Consider the following 13,616-nt stretch of genomic DNA (forward strand, 5'->3'; position numbering starts at 1 on the left):
TGTGATCAAGTATCCACTTCTGCTGGCGGGCTGCGTCTTTCACTGCGCACACAAATGACGTAGCTTGCCGAAAGCTGACGAAAAAGTCCCATACAGGTCGCGTTCAGGTCGCATTGCCGTTTTGACTGAAGTCACATTTGAAAAAATCAGATTCCAATTGGATTTGGACTACATCCTGATGTAGTCTGAATCTGAAAAGATCAGATTTGAAACACTTTGGAGTGTTTAGACTGGCAAACAATTCCAATCTGTATCACTTTTGGCCTGGTAATCGGCAACCCAAAATGTTAAAAGAGCGATATTGGTCAAAAATACAAAAAATTAAATCTGTCTGGAGCTGCAAAAAATGTAAAGCCTTATGTAAGTTATAATGAAGACAACACCTGATGTAAGTGTCTATATTAGCTATAGTAGCCTACTATCAATATGACTTGTGTCGCAGGCTGACGCAAATCTTCGTTGACAGAAATGTTGAAATTTGATCATTAATTTTACACATTTTTACAACATTGGAAAACATTACTAAAATGGAGGCTTTTCAGAGGGTGAGATAACTCCTGGAAATTACTGGCTCAGAATGGACCAAGGTAAAGATGTGTGTGTCCAAGTTAAAGGAAACAGAACTGCAAATATAATGAGCTCAAATATACCTAAAATACGAGGCGTAATGATGCATTATGTCCAAACAATTAGCATAAATAGCATGTTAGCATCAAATAGCTTGCAGTCATACCACTGACCAAATATGTCTGATTAGTACTCCAACAAGTCAATAACATCAACAAAGTTCACCTTTGTGCATTCACGCACGGCATACAAAGTTTGATGGACAAAATGAGACAAAGAAGGAGTGGCATAAAACACATCTTTCTGTGGCAGCGTCGTAGAAAGTTGTACATGTAACCAAACTGTGGTGCGTTTAAGGACTTCCGAAATTAGTGGGACAAAATGGGATTTCTCACAATTAGGAAGGTTTGTGTCATGTTTGTTCTCCTACAGAAACCATATTAAAACAAAAAGTATATTTTTTTCCTCATCTTTTTCCATTTTCATACATTTTTGAGAAAGCTCCAGGGAACCACTAAGACGGCGCTTGTGGCTCGAGAGTCGCGCATTGCAGACCCCCGCTTTAAGGGCTTAGCACAGGGGTCAGGAACCTTTTTGACTGAAAGAGCCAAGAAGCCAAATATTTTATAATGTATTTACTTAAGAGCCGTATAATATTTTTTTAATACTGAACACAACTAAACGCATGCATTTTTAAGTAAGACCAACATTTGTAGAATATAATAGGTCTCTTATTCTTTGTAATAACATTGTTATTCTGAAGATAAATGTGGAAGGGGCGTGGCCTGCGGGCCTGCAGCAAAGCGGGGTGTTGCCAGGATCGGCCTTGAAATCAGCGACAGGTGGGCCTTGTTATTTAATCATCTGTCGCTCTGTTATAAGCAGCAGCCAGGAAGACAGACGGAGTCGGGGCTGGAGCCAGAGCGCAAGCGAGATCAAAAGAGAATAAAAAAAATTGCTGAAAAGCAACTGAGAGACTAATTGAAAAATAAAACAATATTGTAACCCTGAAACAGGCTCTCATGTCGGTGCTTGGTGGTCTGAAGAACCCCCAGGAGGGCAAGCCCCACACTAACCAATAATAAATAAATAACTTCTTACCTTTAACGCAAATTCTTGAACAGGTGCGGTAGAAAACAGATGGATGTATTAAAAATGCATGAGAATGTTTTATATTTTGAACGTTATTTTTAACACTGTGATTACAAATGGAATTATTCATTACTTATCGTGTTATGCAATGTCAGCTCAGATTTATCCGAGAGCCAGATGCAGTCATCAAAAGAGCCACATCTGGCTCGCGAGCCATAGGTTCCCTACCCATGGCTTAGCAACTAATTGCCCATAACTCATTGAGCTTCGTTGTCATGGTCATAAAACGCTGAAGATATCTGCATCACATATATGACAGTCTTCTAAATAATAATAGCTACAAGCCATAGGTGGGGCCACAAACGTCATTTGCAGCCATGTGAAACAATGAAGTAGTATGAGTCATGGGGACAATGCTTGTTATACAAGGTTGTGGTGACATCTTGTGGTGAGGGAAAAAATACAATGAGACATTATCAAACTGTGGCACGTGGGCTCCACCTAGTGGTACACATACATTTGAATAAAAATGTAATTGATTGATAAAATTACCGTTTCCAGTGAGGGTTGGACTCTGCCAAGGCTGCCCTTTTGTCACTGATTCTGTTCATAACTTTTATGGAAGGAATTTCTAGACGCAGTCAGGGCCTTGAGGGGGTCTGTTTTGGTGGCTACAGGATTAGGTCTCTGCTTTTTGCAGATGATGTGGTCCCGATGGCTTCAACTGGCCAGGATCTTCAGCTCTCACTGGATCGGTTCGCAGCCGAGTGTGAAGTGATTGGGATGAGAATCAGCACCTCCAAGTCCGAGTCCATGGTTCTCACCAGGGAAAGGGTGAAGTGCCATCTCCAGGTTGGGGAGGAGATTTTGCCCCAAGTGGAGGAGTTCAAGTACCTGGGAGTCTTGTTCACGAGTGAGGGAAGAGTGGATCGTGAGATGGACGGGTGGCATTGGTGCAGCTTCTTTAGTAATGCGGACGCTGTATCGATCCATTTTGGTGAAAAAGGAGCTGTGCCTGAAGGCAAAGCTCTCAATTTACCGCTTGATCTACGTTTCCATCCTCACCTATGGTCATGAGCTTTGGGTTATGACTGAAAGGACAAGATCACGGGTACAAGCGGCCGAAATGAGTTTCTTCCGCCGAGTGGCGGGGCTCTCCCTTAGAGATAGGGTGAGAAGCTCTGCCATCCGGCAGGAGCTCAAAGTAAAGCCGCTGCTCCTCCAACTCGAGAGGAGCCAGATGAGGTGGTTCGGGCATCTGGTCAGGATGCCACCCGGACACCTCCTTAGGGAGGTGTTTCGGGCACTTACGACCAACAGGAGGCCACGGGGAAGACCCAGGACACGATGGGAAGACTATGTCTCCGGGCTGGCCTGGGAACGACTCGGGATCCCCCGGGAGGAGCTGGACGAAGTGGCTGGGGAGAGGGAGGTGTGGGCTTCCGTGCTTAGGCTGCTTCCCTCGCGACCAGACCTCGGATAAGCGGAAGAAAAATGGATGGATGTAATTACATTAGAGCATTGGTTCTTAACCAGGGTTCGATCGAACCCTAGGGGTTCGGTGAGTCGGCCCCAGGGGTTCGGCGGAGCCTCTGCCGCAGAGGTGAAGATACACCCGACTCTTCGTGCAAATAAAGACTTCTGCTTATTGGCGTATTATGGACACCCCCAAACAATGTTCCCTCTAGTTTTCCATCTGATTTGCAGGTGTGTAGTTTGTTGTGAGTTCATGCACTGTGTTGGTTTTGTTCTTTGAACAAGGTAATGTTCGTGCACGGTTCATTTTGTGCACCAGTAAAAAAAAACTAAAACTTTGTCTTGAATTTGAAAAACATTTATTTTTCACTAAAGAAGGGTTCGGTGAATGCGCATATGAAACTGGTGGGGTTCGGTAACTTCAACAAGGTTAAGAACCACTGCATTAGAGACATGCACATATGAAATACAAATATACATTTATCAATCAAAGATTAGTTGAATTAAAATCAAATTATTCACCTCAAAGGCTGCTCAAATGGCCGCTGTTGGTAGGAGAGCTCTGCTCTCGTGTCATCCTTTTGTGTTCTTGGTGTTTCCCTCTTTGTTTTCATGTGTTTTTTTGCCTTTTGGTTCGGGCCCCTTTGGGACCATGTGACACGGCGTGGCACTTTCGTGACTTCTGCAGTGCTTTTTTGTGAACTTCTGGATCTGCCACCGGGAGCCTTATGGCCATGGAGACTAGTTCTGCTGGGTCTCTGCCATACCAGAGTCTGTGTGGAGAGACTGGAGGAGATGTGGATGAAGAGACAGAGCTGCGGAGCTGACGCTGAGCGCCGAGACGGACAAGCTTCACGGTCTCTTGGCTGAATGAGCAGGTATCGGACCCCTCGGGTTCCTTAGACGCATCCTCTCTCATCCATGTGGACTGGACACTGGCCGAGAGTTAGTGGGCAGCAGAGGGTGGAGTCGGCTCTCTTGGTTGCTTTAAAAGTTAAAAGTTAAAGTACCAATGATTGTCACACACATACTAGATGTGGTGAAATGATTCTCTGCATTTGACCCATCACCCTTGATCACCCCCTGGGAGGGGAGGGGAGCAGTGGGCAGCAGCGGTGCCACGCCCGGGAATCATTTTATGGTGATTTAACCCCCAATTCCAACCCTTAACGCTAAGTGTCAAGCAGGGAGGAAATGGGTCCCATTTTTATGGTATTTGGTATGACTTTGTTGGGTCTGCTCCTGTCTCTGGCCATGCTCACCCCACTCCTCCAAAGACGATGGTGTAGAACACAGCAGAGGCCACCACAGTGTATATGGGTGTGGACATTATTTTTTAGTTTGGTTGCTTGTCTATGCATGGTGCAATCATGTGTGCACAATATACAGTATTATTTTATTTTATTATTTTGTTGTTTTACTTTTGTGGCTGTGTGTAGAAGTGACTGGTGTCATCGGCTCTGCTCTTTTAATGTCTTTAATGTCCTTTGTGTTCTTTGATGTTCCCTCGTACACACACGTGTGCAATGGCTATGAGGGTTTTTTCCCCTTGGCCTCAGTCTTTACCCCCTTTCTAGGGGCCAAGACTTAGACGGTTTCTCGCCTTTTGGGTAAGCCCTGGAAGTTGGCAGACCCATCAGCGATCCTGTTCTGTCTCCCTGTAATGTTTGTCTGCCTTTGAATGGGAAAGTGCTGAAAATCATAATTATTAAAGTATTTCTGATTCTGATTCTGATTTTGAAATGCCACGAGCCAATTATCAATCTGCGATGAGGTGGCGACTTGTCCAGGGTGTACACCACCTTCCGCCTGATTGTAGCTAAAATAGGGACCAGCGCCCCCCGCGACCCCAAAGGGAATAAGCAGTAGAAAATGGATGGATGGATGGACGAGCAAATTAATGATTTAAAAAAAAAGACGATTGTACTGTACTTGCAAAGCTTATAAGTTTTGAGGTGGTAGGTGGATTAAAAAGCTGGAGACCCACTATCACAATGCAAATGTAGCTGCTTTTCTGAATGCATTGGAAGCAATAATCTTTTTGGGAATGTGTGTGCGTTTTTTGTGTGAATGTGTTATCTTTTTGCATCTTGGGGACCCAGAGTCAGGTTCCCATATCATAGAATATCACTGCTATTTAAAGGTATTTTATCTTGTGAACTGGGGGAAAGAGGGACATTGCATTATTCGTATTACTTCACTAGATGGTGCTATGGCGTATATTATACACAATATCACATCAACTCAAACTGGATTTTGTCACAGAGATCATAAATAAACATGAGATCATCAACACAAAATTCCTATACAGATTGTGGACCCCCACCAAGGCCTAACCAACCTTCATTTGGAGTGTGGCTTATCTGTCGCAAACATGACCTTGCACAATGCAACATGTCAGAAAAGGAGTAGAAAGAACAAGAGCTTATTTAAACCTCTACCTTCTCCGTGTCTCAGAAATCACTCATTGTTTGTATTCAATGGCACGTTGGGCTAAAGAAACACTAAAACATTTATACTGATTACTATCAAAACTACATTAGTTAGTTTGAGTGTAATTCTGCTTACACACGTTGCTGTAACGGCATGCCTTCCTTGGTGGAGTTATTAGTTATTGGCACTCTCTTGTTGAAATAGAAAGTAGATGTGAAAACCACAATTAAGCACCTCTGTGTACAGCGTTACTACAACCAACATCCATCCATCCATTTTCTACCGCTTATTCCCTTCAGGGTCACTGGGGGCGCTGGAGCCTATCTCAGCTACAATCAGGCGGAAAGCGGAGTACACACTGGACAAGTCGCCACTACTACAACCAACAAAAAAATCTCAAATATTTGAATTTCTTAGTTCCAAAACCTGCAAGGTTACCCGTAGGTATAAAAAAAAGTGATATGTAAAGTAACCAACATGGTTTATATACATTATAATTGTCTCTAAGCAACATATGAAATAGTATAGTTGTATGGTATACAGGTACTAATAAAGTACCGTGGTAGTAACGAATTAAAAACGGTACTATACTGCCTCTTTAAAATACTGGTACTTTTTTTTTTTTTTACGGACATTACGCCACGTCGATATCGACGTGTACAGCATTACTTCAAACAACAAAAAATGCCAAATGTTTGAATTTCTTAGTTCCACAACCTGCAAGGTTATTGTAAGTTTAAAAAAAAGTAATATGTAAAGTAACCAACATGGTTTGTATCCATTATAATTGTCTCCAAGCAACATATTAAATAGTATAGTTGTATGGTATCCAGGTAGTAATAAAGTACCGTGGTAGTAAGGAATTAAAAACGGTACTATACTGCCTCTTTAAAATACCGGTACTTTTTTTTTTTTAAATTTATGGACATTACGCCACGTCGACATCGACGAGTACAGCGTTACTTCAAACAACCAAAAATGTCAAATATTTGAATTTCTTAGTTCCACAACCTGCAAGCTTACCGTAAGTTTAAAAAAAAGTAATACATAAAGTAACCAACATGGTTTATATACATTATCATTGTCTCCAAGCAACATATTAAATAGTATAGTTGTATGGTATTCAGCAGTGGTCCCCAACCACCGGGCCGCAGAATATTTTTTTATTAATTTTTTTTTTTTATTATTATTTTTATTTTTATTTTTTTTTCATTAACTCAACAGGGAAAAACACAAGATACACTTAAAATTAGTGCACCAACCCAAAAACCTCCCTTTTTCATGACATAGAAAAAAAAAAAAAAAGGTTGGGGACCACTGGTATACAGGTACTAATAAAGTACTGCGGTACTAAGGAATTAAAAATTGTACTTTACTGCCCCCTTAAAATACCGGTACTTTTTTTTTTTTTTTTTTTTTTTTTTTTAACGGACTTTACGTCTTGTCGACATCGACTGTAATGGTACCGGGTACACGAGCCGTATCTAGTCGATACTAAAATGATTACATCAATATTTTTTATTATCAGAAATGTATTTGGTCATTTCTTTTACAAAGTCTGTAAATAAGTCACTGGACACTGGAAAACTTTACTCATGCCCAATTTATGATTCGGTAACTACTTGGTATTAGATTGATACCAAAATGTTTCACATAAAACGAATGTAAAGTATTAAACAACAAAGGAAGGAGTTCTTATTACATTTTAACAGAAGTGTGGATAGAACAAGGTAAAACAGAAAATAAGGAGATATTAACAGTAAATGAACAAGTAGATTAATAATCTGTTTGTCCCTAATAATTTTGACAAAGTAATAGAATGTAAAATGTCACAATATGTTACTGCATACGTCAGCAGCAAAATTAGGAGCCTTTGTTTGCTTACCTAATACTGAAAGAGAAATTGTCTGGTTTGTTCACTATCTAATTTAATGACAAAATTATTATTTGATTGCAACACAAAGCCTATTTTTAATGTATTTTACGATTTTCTGTTAAACTAAAGCCGATATTTATTAAATTTTTTTGTGGTGCTCTTTCTCTTGAAATGTATTGAAAAGTGTCGAAATACACTTTGGTTCCGGTAAGCTTACCTAAATATTGGTATCGGGACAACCCTATTAAATAGACATTTTTGGGGTAAATCAGTGCCGGGAGGTTGTTTTGTTACACTTTGTTCCATTGCTGCTGCGTTGAACTTTGACCCTGTGACCCGGCGTATTCTGTCTTCTTTGTCTGTGGCATCAAGTAACACAGTTAGTTCAAAATTCCAAGGGAAAACGTTTCATTTTAGGCAATACACACCACAGGAAATTGTCTGTAAACTCTAATTTTAGTTACTTGTAATGATAGTCAGTGTAGCAAGCAACAATAACACAAATTGTTGTTCTTCGCTTGAGTTTTTCCCTGTGTGCCCTTTTCCAAAGGATTTAGCCAACAGAGAGGAGATTAAAATAAAAAGATCCCACTCTTCTGTTCTATTATAGTTTAAACAGATTTTCCACCACAACTTCCTGGAAAGAATTAAAAGCAGAAGTTGTGTTTTCCAGCTTTCAACAAAATTAACTTTTTTTCTGGGAAAGATGCCACTAGATTTGTATTCTGAGTCATTTGTGTACACATGAAGTTATGCTTTGTGGAAGTTAAAATAGGACAGGATAGGATACTTTTTGTATTCCACAATAGGGATATTATGTGGCTGCAGTGCAGATTCAAAGAGTCCACCAAAAATAAGGTAGAGTATGTGAAAACGAGAGGGAAACTTGAAAGAACACAAAGGACATAAAAGACAATAAAAGAGAACACAGTTGATGAAACCATCTGCCACCTCAGCGACCTAATTTCTACAGTTGTGATCAAAATTATTCAATGCCCACACAATTTTGGTGTTTTAGCAAGTTGGACATTTATTCCGTATTTTGTTTATAGTCATATCAAATAAAGATGTGTCAAATAGACAAATGCAACTTAAACTGTAACACTGTATTTTACAAAATACCAAAAAAGGACATTTTCTTAATATCTCATTGACAAAATGATTCAACCCCCTAGTTACAAGCATCTTTAGTACTTAGTAGAACACCCTTTGGCAGTAATAACATCCTTCAAACGTGATACATAACCGGACACAAGCTTCTTGCAACGATCTACAGGTATTTTAGCCCATTCCTCTTGGGCAAAGGCTTCCAGTTCATTCATATTCTTAGGCTTGCGTGCTGCAACTGCCTTCTTCAAGTCGCACCACAGGTTTTCTATAGGATTTAGGTCTGGCGACTGTGAAGGCCACTCCAGAGTCTTCCAGCCCTTCTTCTGCAACCACTCTGATGTTGATCTGGGGGTATGCTTGGGATCGTTGTCCTGTTGGAAGGTCCAACGTCTCCCAAGCCTCAGCTTCGTCACTGACTTCATGACATTTGCAGCTAATATATCCCGGTAGGAAATAAAATTCATAATGCCTTGAACGCGCTGGACTGTGACGCTCAGCTTCTTGCAGATGGTCAATGGTGTATTTGCAACATGGTGAAGTCCAGGGAGTGGTCAAATAAGTCAAGAGAGGAGGTCATTTCTCTTCATAAGAAAGGATATCGATATAAGAAAATAGCAAAGACATTACACATTCCAAGAAACACAGTTGGGAGCATAATTCGCAAGTTTAAAGCTAAAGGCACAGTGGAAACACTACCCGGGCGTGGTAGAAAGAGGATGCTGTGTGCAACTGCTGTCCGGTATTTGAAGCGTAGAGTGGGGAAAAAACCCCGGTAACAGCTGAGGAACTACAACAGGACATTGCAGAGGGGGAAATGCAGGTTTCGTCCCAGACAATAAGGCGTGCACTACGAGATGAAGGCCTCCATGCCAGAACTCCCAGGCGCACCCCATTTCTGACTACCAGGCACAAGAAAAAATAGACTCCAGTATGGCAAAAATCATTTGGACAAACCCCAAAGGTTTTAGGAAACTGTTCTATGGAGTGATGAGACAAAACTGGAACTCTTTGGGCCTATGAATCAACGTTATGTCTGGAGGAGAAAAAGTAAAGCTTACAAAGAGACGAACACCTTGCCTACTGTTAAGCATGGTGGGGGGTCAATCCTGCTCTGGGGCTGTTTCTCTGCCTCAGGTACCGGGAGACTTTTTCAATCAGTTTAATTGTTGCTCGTTATGGTTCTATTCACATCTACAGGTGTTTTCAACACCTGATTGAAAAGACCTTATTCAAATTCTGTTCTTAAGAGTTTATAATCTTCAAGGGGTTGAATAATTTTGTCAATGAGATATTAAGAGAAATGACACTGTTTGGTATGTTACAAAATATAATGTTGTAATTCAAGTTGCATTTGTCTATTTAATGCATCTTTATTTGATATGACTATAAACAAAATACGGAATAAATGTCCAACTTGCTAAAACACCAAAATTGTGTGTGGGTTGAATAATTTTGACTGTACATACGCTACAAAAGTAAACACAACAGAAAACAAAAATATTAGCAATAAATAAGACATATCTTGCACATACTATTGTGCCATGCATAGACAACGGAACAAAAACTCAATTTCAACACCCACAAACACCGCGGTGGCTTTGACGGGGCTCCAAGCAGTCACCTGCTAGCGTGGGAGGCAGCACAGTCAGAGGCAGGAACAAACCCAACAAAGCAACCAAAAGAGCCGAGTCCGTCCTTGGCTGCCCACTAGTGCTCATGGGCCAATGTCAGTGCCAAGGCTCCACAAAGCTCGTCGATCCTGACGCTCAACGCTAACCCTTTCTCTTCCTCCGCATCTCCTCCGGTCTCTCCACGCAGGCTCCGATGTGGTAGAGAGCCAGCAGCTAGTCTAGGGTGCAAATATGGCCATGGCCTAATGGCTTCCCCAAGGCAGTTCCAAAAGTTCGCAAAAAAACTCCATAAGGCAGCACAGAAGTCCCGAAAGTACCGACCCTTGTTGCTCAGTGTCAAAGGGGCCTGATCCAAAAGGCAACAAACACATGAAAGCACCAGGGAAACATCAAGAACATAAAAGGAGGAAACACAATAGAGCAGAGCTCTTGCAACCAGCAGCCATTACAGCGGCGCCATTTGGAAATTGCATTTAATCTTTCTGAATGGTGGGGATTACAAAAAAAATGTGCATGGATAAGACACTATTCATTATTAGTACAGTGTTGTGTCGTATTTAATACATTTTAAAAAAAACAAAACAAGGAATGAAGTCAAAACCCAACAAAAAGATTATTCTGTTTGCTAGGAGTGCACAAAAAAACTGATGTACATCCAAATCGCGATTTTTTAAAAATTCGATTCACAATTTTTTAAAAATCCATCCATCCATCCATTTTCTACCGCTTATTCCCTTTCGGGGTTGCGGGGGGCGCTGGCGCCTATCTCAGCTACAATCGGGCGGAAGGCGGGGTACACCCTGGACAAGTCGCCACCTCATCGCAGGGCCAACACAGATAGACAGACAACATTCACACTCACATTCACACACTAGGGCCAATTTAGTGTTGCCAATCAACCTATCCCCAGGTGCATGTCTTTGGAAGTGGGAGGAAGCCGGAGTACCCGGAGGGAACCCACGCATTCACGGGGAGAACATGCAAACTCCACACAGTCGATTTAAGTATTTTTTCTTTATTGTAATCTGGGGTGCCCAAAGATTCACACCCCAACTATTTACACATCCATGGGTCAATTATACCATAAAATCTGTAAATAACATTTTGAATAAGTACAGAATAAAGACATGCACCTGGGGATAGGTTGATTAGGAACACTAAATTGGCCCGAGTGTGTGAATGTGAGTGCGAATGTTGTCTGTCTAACTGTGTTGGCCCTGTGATGCGATGGTGACTTGTCCAGGGTGTACGCCACCTTCCGCCCGATTGCAGCTGAGATTGGCTCCAGCACCCCCCGCGACCCTGAAGGGAATAAGCGGTAGAAAATGGATGGATGGATACAATATATAATAAAGTATAATTATAATGTATGATTATGGTCTCTCTGAAAAAACTGTAAAGCAGCTTCAGTACATCCAAAATGCTGCTGCTGACATAAAAGACAATAAAAGAGAACACAGCTGATGAAACCATCTGCCACCTCAGCGACCTCATTTCTACAGTCGTGATCAAAATTATTCAACCCCCACACAATTTTGGTGTTTTAGCAAGTTGGACATTTATTCCGTATTTTGTTTATAGTCATATCAAATAAAGATGTGTCAAATAGACAAATGCAACTTAAACTGTAACATTGTATTTTACAAAATACCAAAAAAGGACATTTTCTTAATATCTTATTGACAAAATGATTCAACCCCCTAGTTACAAGCATCTTTAGTACTTAGTAGAACATCCTTTGGCAGTAATAACATCCTTCAAACGTGATACATAACCGGACACAAGCTTCTTGCAACGATCTACAGGTATTTTAGCCCATTCCTCTTGGGCAAAGGCTTCCAGTTCATTCATATTCTTGGGCTTGCGTGCTGCAACTGCCTTCTTCAAGTCCCACCACAGGTTAAAATCTGTAAATAACATTTTGAATAAGTACAGAATAAAGACATGCACCTGGGGATAGGTTGATTAGGAACACTAAATTGGCCCGAGTGTGTGAATGTGAGTGCGAATGTTGTCTGTCTATCTGTGTTGGCCCTGTGATGCGATGGTGACTTGTCCAGGGTGTACCCCGCCTTCCGCCCGATTGTAGCTGAGATTGGCTCCAGCACCCCCCGCGACCCTGAAGGGAATAAGCGGTAGAAAATGGATGGATGGATACAATATATAATAAAGTATAATTATAATGTATGATTATGGTCTCTCTGAAAAAACTGTAAAGCAGCTTCAGTACATCGAAAATGCTGCTGCTTAAGTCCTGATTAGAACCAGGAAATATGATCACATTGATCCAGTGCTCAGGTTACTGCTCCGGCTTCTTGTTGCTCAGACAACCGGCTTTAAAACAGCTCTAATGTGTACAACTATTGTCATGGTCTTGTGCCAAAGTACATCTCTGATATGTTAGAAACGTATATGAACCATTTCCAGCGCTGAGAACCTCAGGCGATGTTCTCCTGCTGGAGCCCAGAGTCAACACCAAACATGGTGACGCTGCGTTTCAGTTTGATGCTCCCAAAATCTAGAATACTATTCCTAAAGATGTCGGACAGGCCTCAAAAGTGGCAATTTTCAAATCAAGGCTGAAAACAGTTCTATTTAACTTGGACTTAGACTTAGACTTAGACAAACTTTATTGATCCACATGGGAATTTGTTCCACGCAGTAGCTCAGTTTCAAAGGATGGACAGGGTAAGGGCGGAAAGGATAATGCAGGTATTAAGTAGAGTAAAAAATTACCATAGTAGCAATATAAAATATAACATATATGTACTTCACGGTGGCAGAGGTGTTAGTGCGTCTGCCTCACAATACGAAGTTCCTGCAGTCCTGGGTTCAAATCCAGGCTCGGGATCTTCCTGTGTGGAGTTTGCATGTTCTCCCCGTGAATGCGTGGGTTCCCTCCGGGTACTCCGGCTTCCTCCCACTTCCAAAGACATGCACCTGGGGATAGGTTGATTGGCAACACTAAATTGGCCCTAGTGTGTGAATGTGAGTGTGAATGTTGTCTGTCTATCTGTGTTGGCCCTGTGATGAGGTGGCGACTTGTCCAGGGTGTACGCCGCCTTCCGCCCGATTGTAGCTGAGATAGGCGCCAGCGCCCCCCGCGACCCCAAAAGGGAATAAGCGGTAGAAAATGGATGGATGGATATATGTACTATTTACATATTATACATACAGTATATAATATATACTGAAATGTTATAGTATTATATTCTATTTTATATGATATATACAATATATAACAAATCCCAATTACCATATATAATATTACAAATAAGCAATATTTTGCACTGTTATACAATTTAATAAATCAGAAACTGATGACATAGTGCTGTATTTTACTTCTTTACCTATTTTTTCAACCATAAGTGCTTTGCTCTGATTAGGCCCTAATCAGAATATTGTTTTGATTCAAGTACTCCCTAATCATT

Source organism: Nerophis ophidion, linkage group LG02 (assembly GCF_033978795.1).
Source record: "Nerophis ophidion isolate RoL-2023_Sa linkage group LG02, RoL_Noph_v1.0, whole genome shotgun sequence".
NCBI classification, from domain to species: Eukaryota; Metazoa; Chordata; class Actinopteri; order Syngnathiformes; family Syngnathidae; genus Nerophis; species Nerophis ophidion.